The sequence below is a fragment of the Copidosoma floridanum genome, unplaced genomic scaffold, assembly GCF_036245765.1.
Source record: "Copidosoma floridanum isolate Cflo_tuat_1 unplaced genomic scaffold, Cflo_Japanese_pri ptg000006l, whole genome shotgun sequence".
NCBI lineage: Eukaryota > Metazoa > Arthropoda > Insecta > Hymenoptera > Encyrtidae > Copidosoma > Copidosoma floridanum.
Window position 1 is genome coordinate 27,069,128 of NW_028321883.1, and position 6,685 is coordinate 27,075,812.

Sequence of the window (6,685 nt, forward strand, 5' to 3'; positions counted from 1 at the left end):
TATTGAGATGGAAGTATAAAAACTTTTTTACACGAACGTCGAGATGGATATACAAGATCAGTGTTGCTAATTTTTATAATAATGTGATATAAATGTTTTATTTGCCTCATTATTCATAGACGTGCATTGCTGTTACGTTAACATTGCATTTTTGTATATTTTTTTAGGTCGATCATTTCATTTTCAATTTATTTTTTTTATTCCAACCAAGTACAAGAGAACCCGATGTTTTATTTTCATTTGCGTTAAATTTGGTTACGTCTCTTTTATTTTATTAGATATTTAATAGCATTATCAGTAACTATTTGCTAAATTTTAAGTATTTCAAAATTAAATTTTTTTTTTTTCACATGGGAAATAATTTAATTATTCCATAACACAAAAAAAAAGCTTTTATGTAACTGTTAAAATTTGTATAGTCATTTCAAATATTCTTATGGCACAATTACTCTACGGCGTGTAAAATGCTAATATCAAATACGAAGGAGCTGCAATAAAAAATTAATAATTAGATTGGAATCAGAAATAAAGCATGAAAAAAAAAAAATAATAATAAAAAAATAAGAGTTTGACGAAGCTTGAGGCTAAATAATTGGCAGCAATTTTTTCGAAGCCACGGCACTCTCGTATACACATCGACTGCGAGCGCCGGGAGATTTACCACCTCAATAAATATAATTCATCGATTAATTACACGAGGCATTACTCATCTCTACGCTCTCCTCCAGCCCTTGACTCGTCGAATCATGCACGACCTACGAGAGAAAGTTGTTGCGGTTCGTTGTCATATCACTCGAATATGATTGTTTCGGAGAATCATAAGCAGGGAAAAAAGGCCCCGGGCCGATAATACAAGGTGTGTACTCGTGCAAAGAGCTGCTGCAGTTGCACACACGTTACATGTTACCCATACGTATATGTGTGTGAGTTTGAAGATATCTCGTGCGGGTTTTCGACTACCGGCTGGGATGAAAATGAAAGTTTAATGGCTCGGAGCACTTTTTCTCTTGTTTTTTTTTTTTTTTTCCTCGAGTATTATCTTTAAAAATAAAAAGATAACCATTTTTTACCTGGTGATTTACCAGTACTTGCTTTTAGTGGCCCGATAATTTGAGAATTTTTTTTTTTTTTTAATTGTACCTTATAGTCCACATTTTGTATTATTCAAATTCGTTACAGTTTATATCTTACCAGTACATTTGTATTAGAATATCACGCAAAGCATAATGATGATACTACTTGGATACCGCCAGGATAACTACTTCATCTCATTGTTTTCAGAAACAGTGTTATTATACTTTTTTTGGCCAAAAAATAATATACTTATTCACTGTCCATAGAAAAACTATAATCAGAATAATAATCTCCGTTGAGTTTCATGGATTTTAGAATTAATAACAGCAAGTATTTTCAGTTATCATTTTATAATTTTTTTTTTTTGCATATTTTTATTATTTGAATCAAATCTAGATTACTGTTGTGAATGTACAAATATGAACTGATCCCAGCAAGCACATTATTTTGGTTTGTCGTTGATGAAAGTGACAGTACTTGCGTAGAGATTTTTGTCAATAACCATGTATATTATAGTTTTTATTATGTTGATGAAAAATCTGTACGAGAAATCATTTTTAATTGAAAGAAGGAAAAGTATCAAGTTTTTTCCCGCGTACGTTAATGCGGACGTGTAACATATGAAAGTAAAATTTCTTTTTCGCACGTACGATTATCTGGCAAGAGAGCACGTGCCCCACGGATATTGGGCAAGTTAATTTTTTTTTTTTTTCTTATTTCTGTTATCAAAACAAGTGCTATTACGTTTTACGAGTATTGCCAGATGTAAATTTTTGATAGTCCGCGCGCGGCTTTCTCGCTGCTCCCGATATGCAAAGTTTGAGAGCGTAAATTACAAAAAAAAAAAAAAATTGCAATGTCTTACACGTTACATAAAAGTGGTTTTATTGTTGAATATAAACGGACGAGTAAAAAAAAAAATCATACCTCTTTTGTACACGCCAACTAAAAGCAGATTTTAATTTCGACTTCTTTCCTCGTTCAGTTTAACATTTTTTGGTTTATTTTATACATATAAAAGTACAAGTTAGAAGAAACCTTGAAACATATTACTTGTTCCATTGACGTCGCATCGCGTGGTAAACAATTTTTTCGGCGTAGGTTGAAAACAGTTTTTCCACAAACGTCACGCAATAAGAAGGAAAAAACGGCCTTTTCGAAAACATCGTCCCAAGAAACCCGTTAAATCAGCTCCTGCGCGTTTGAGAAAAACTTTTGTCTCAATAAGCAACCCGTACCTATATATAATTGTATTCCCCGAAAAAGCCAGATAAACGAAATAACGTACATATATACCCGTGCAATTACGTCGCGGGCCATAACATCGTCATTACCGGCACCACCACCGTGTTCAAGGTCGCCGTGGTTGGCCGACACGCGTTTCGAAACTTTCTCTATCTGTCGGATCTCCCCGGCAGACCGACTGACCTTATTCCTCTCCGCGCAAAAAACACGCCGGAATCCCATTCTCTTTGCTCATCGACGAGGATAAAATTCCACCTCCGAAAAACCGTCCACCCGGCAAACACCTTTTTACCTACTTTTATCGAAACAGCGGTGCATTTTTTTATACACTTATAACGAAACAAGTCCGATTTTGTGCAACTTTTTTCACGCCGTACACGAGCAAAGCCCGACACATCGGGTCGTAAATCGTCTGGGGATCGATCTTTCCGGGTGTAGGTATATTCCTCGAATTCCCAGGTTATTTATTCGATCCGTCCAGCCGGTTTACCTCGAGTTAATGTGTTATATGTATACTCGCTGTATCATCTAACGCGTCTGGCCCACCGTATAAAAACTGTCGCCGAACCGGAGAATCTCGCGCGCGTTGTTTATAGCCGGTGGAAATTGAATAAACGCCCGAAAGAAATGAAATCAGCGCCAGGGGCCATGTATATACGTCCGTGACAAATGGGTTCGGTCCAACGCCCTCGTAAACCGCGGCGAGCCCTCGAGCTACGGATGCGAAAATTTTCGACACGGAATAATACCATTAGAGACGAAAACCCATCACGTGATTGATGCGATCGTTGGATATACATCGTGGACTTGGGTGCGTATACGTGGATGGCAAGGAAAAAGCGCGCCTCAATTTACTTTTCCTTTTTTTTTTTTTTTTTATGTAACGAAAATGAGCCCCTGGGCCATACTTCAAAAGCAGGGGGGGGGGAGGAAAAAAAATAGAGTCTCTTTGAAACTTTGTATTACCGATGGCTCGAGTGACATGTACACACCTGGCCACGGCATCAACGCGAGCTAATAATTTCACCGGCGAAAAATACTTTGAAAGTTTCTTCCACGTACTTACGTACACGCGTATGGTTTATTTTTAGATTACATTCCTGTTGCAATTTTTACGGCCTACGCGGGCATTACGAACAATTTTACAGCCCACGCTATTTAGGTAACAACAAATCGTTTGCCGACACTCACTCGCGCTTGTTTATTCACGCCATCATCCATAAATACAAATATGTACGCGGGGAACATTCAACTTGTTATTTGCGCGTATACACATATACTATACGAAATGTAGTTATTTACGCATCTATATATGAATCAACTTTATTTATTGTCATCCAACAACGGTAAATATATATATATACATATATATTCTTTCTATTTTCTCCGTAAACACTTGATACGGTATATAGTAATATAGGGTCGAGGAGTAAAATATACATAGAGATGTCATTCGAAAATAAAATCAAAGCTCGTGCACGTAAATCAACACCCCGACTTGTTTTGATGTAAAAAAAAAAAAAAGAGGGCCAATGTACACCTATATATATATGCGGGAGGTGGCTTTTCCACGCCGGCCCCCTTGCGCTCGTATACATCGGCAAAGACCACGCCCTCGAGTCGCGTCTGCGCGCAAAGCTCCCGCGGTGCTTTTTTTTTAAACAAATCCACGGTTTTCCCCGGCCTACGCCCCCACACCGATATCCCGAAGCTAATTGTCCGTCTCGCGCGCGGCCCTGCAATTAACGAGTCAACGGAGTGTGTACAAACGCCCCGATGATTTTTACCTCTCACTCGGCCGCGCTGCGTAAAATTAAATCAATCAGAGCTTCGCGCTCGGCCACGTTGATTGTACCCCCACCCCCCCCCCCCTCGTTGTATACACCCCCGGTGCCCGCGCGCTGCAATTGAAATTAAAAGATTATAATCGCGAAAAGAGGAGTCGCTGGTACACCGTGAGGTGAGAGAAATAACGCGAGCGTGGCGAGGGCCGTCGTCGCAAAATCACATAAAAAAAAAAAATAATAATAAGAGCGCGTGTATATAGGTACTGCGTATATGTACCTCGAGGAGTTTGCCTTGTGTAAGCCGAGAAAGCGCGACGTTGCGCAATTACCGATGAGCGTGGCCGTGGGGGGACTTCCGCTTCGGTGTGTGGACTTGGCTCGGTGGAGCGAACAAGGGCTCATTTGGTGGCGGGTGTCGGGAAGTCGCTGCGGGGGTTTGTGGTTTTTTTTAATGAACAATTTTGAAAGGACGCCGAGTGACGTTTGGTTAACGCGTGCCGTCTTATGTAAAAAAAAAAAAAAGGATAGCAGGAGGTGACAAGGTGCCCGTAATTGAATGTGTCAAAAACCTTTTGAGCGAACCTTTTCAACGCCACAGGAGTTTTATCTCCCACTTTTTTTTTTTTTTTTTTTTTTTTTTTCTTGAAGGGTACATCATTTACGTGCGCGATACATGGACAATCTTTTGAAATTTATATCCTTAAGAACCGTAGGTAGGGGATATATGTATACGTACTTTTTACGTAACGCGCGAATTTCATCATTTTTCACGCCGCTTGTTCGCCAAAGGAGCCGAGAGGATTATATTCCAAAAATGTGGGGCGACACGATTCCGGAGAAAAGAGGACCGAAAATCCGAAAAATGCGCTAATGAGCCTCGCAGATCTTCTATATACACGATTAATTCAGACGTCGACGAGTGAGAGTCGCCGCACTCGACATTTTTGGGCGCCCATCCTCATTGCGTATCAGTGAACAACGTATACACGTACCCGTTATTTTTTCTTCTCTGCATTTTTCTTTTGAAATACGCATGAAAAGGAAGGAAAAAACAAAAAACTTTGGTCTCGAGCCATGCGAGAAGTATTGCGCAACAGCACAAGCGATGCATAATTACAACGGACACCATTGTGACATAATATCATATACGTTTGGAGGATTTGCGAATAATATCCATAATATACGTATTTATGAGGTAATTTTTTGCGCGAATAAAAAAAACCCACGTCGATCCACCAGGAATTTCGGTTTCAAAATCGGGAGGCGCGAATATCTGGAATACCCGGATGGCTTTCCTAGAAAAATTCGCGAAATTTCGTTCCGCGAAAGAAGAAGAAGAAAAAAAAGGGTAAAAAGCCATCAATCTCCCATTTGGACCCCGCGACGAAAGAAACAAGCAAATGCAAAATTGTTGCGACTCATTTATAATTAATATTCGAGCACGTCATCGTCGAGCTTCCGAGAAAGGTGCCGATCGTCACCTCCTAGAGGGTGTTTTTCACACCCAGCTAGAAGATACATCCAATTTTCCTTTTTCATTTTTTTTTTTTTTTCGTATATTCCATACCCGATGAATATACTAACTGGCAAACAAAAGCGTTGCTGATTTCAATAGCACAAAGCTGGTAAAATTCACTCGGACAGCACACTAGTATAATCTCTTGATCTTTGGGATGCAGGTGTGGGCTCGAATGAAATCGTCCGAGGGTGTGTTTTGTAACACTCGGCGCGCGTGGGTATACGTGTATAGGCAAAGATACATATCTCTCTCTCTTTGGCCCGGCGATAAATAATTGGGTTCTCGAAAGCTTCTTAACACTCGTATCTGCGTACATTATCGCCAGTGGCACGCGGATGCTGCGTATATATACGCGCCATAGGTGCGAGAGATCAGATTTCATCTCGAGATGCGTCGCGCGATGTTCCAAATTTTTGGCGAGAGGCTAATTGCCAACTTAATAAATTAACGGACACCTGTACGGGCCACGGGATTTCGTTTACTTTGACGTCTCAATTGATTAGCCGTGATAAATGTGTGCGTTAAAGTTTTAAAAAAAAGACAACAACAAGCGTCACAGGGGAAAACGATCGAATATATACTTTTACTTTTATTATTTCCGACTATGGCTAGAAAGTCGTGATGAATTACGTACTTATTCAACAAAGTTTGGAATGAAGTAAAAAAAAAAAAAAAAGAAGGAATTGAAATGAGAGAATATATAGTTAGACTGTCGTAGAGCTTATTTCCGCAGCTCCCAACTAGCGCACCATGGACATAAGCATATATCTGCCGATTTATTACACTGATATCGCATTACTTCATTAGGAAATTTTTATGAATAACACAATAGTTGTTGTACTTGTAGCTCGAGATACGTGTATTCTAATTGTAAGGAGAGCATTTGCGCGCGTAATACTTTCAACTCGCGCGTACAGGACGCAGATGAAATCGAAACTGGCGATGTCGGCGATCAGCTGCACTGGTCGTTTTTTGTCTCTTCACCTCTTTTTTTTTTTTTTTTTTTTTTCACGGAATCGCGAGTCCACATTTCTTACGTACCACCAACCGCGGTGACACA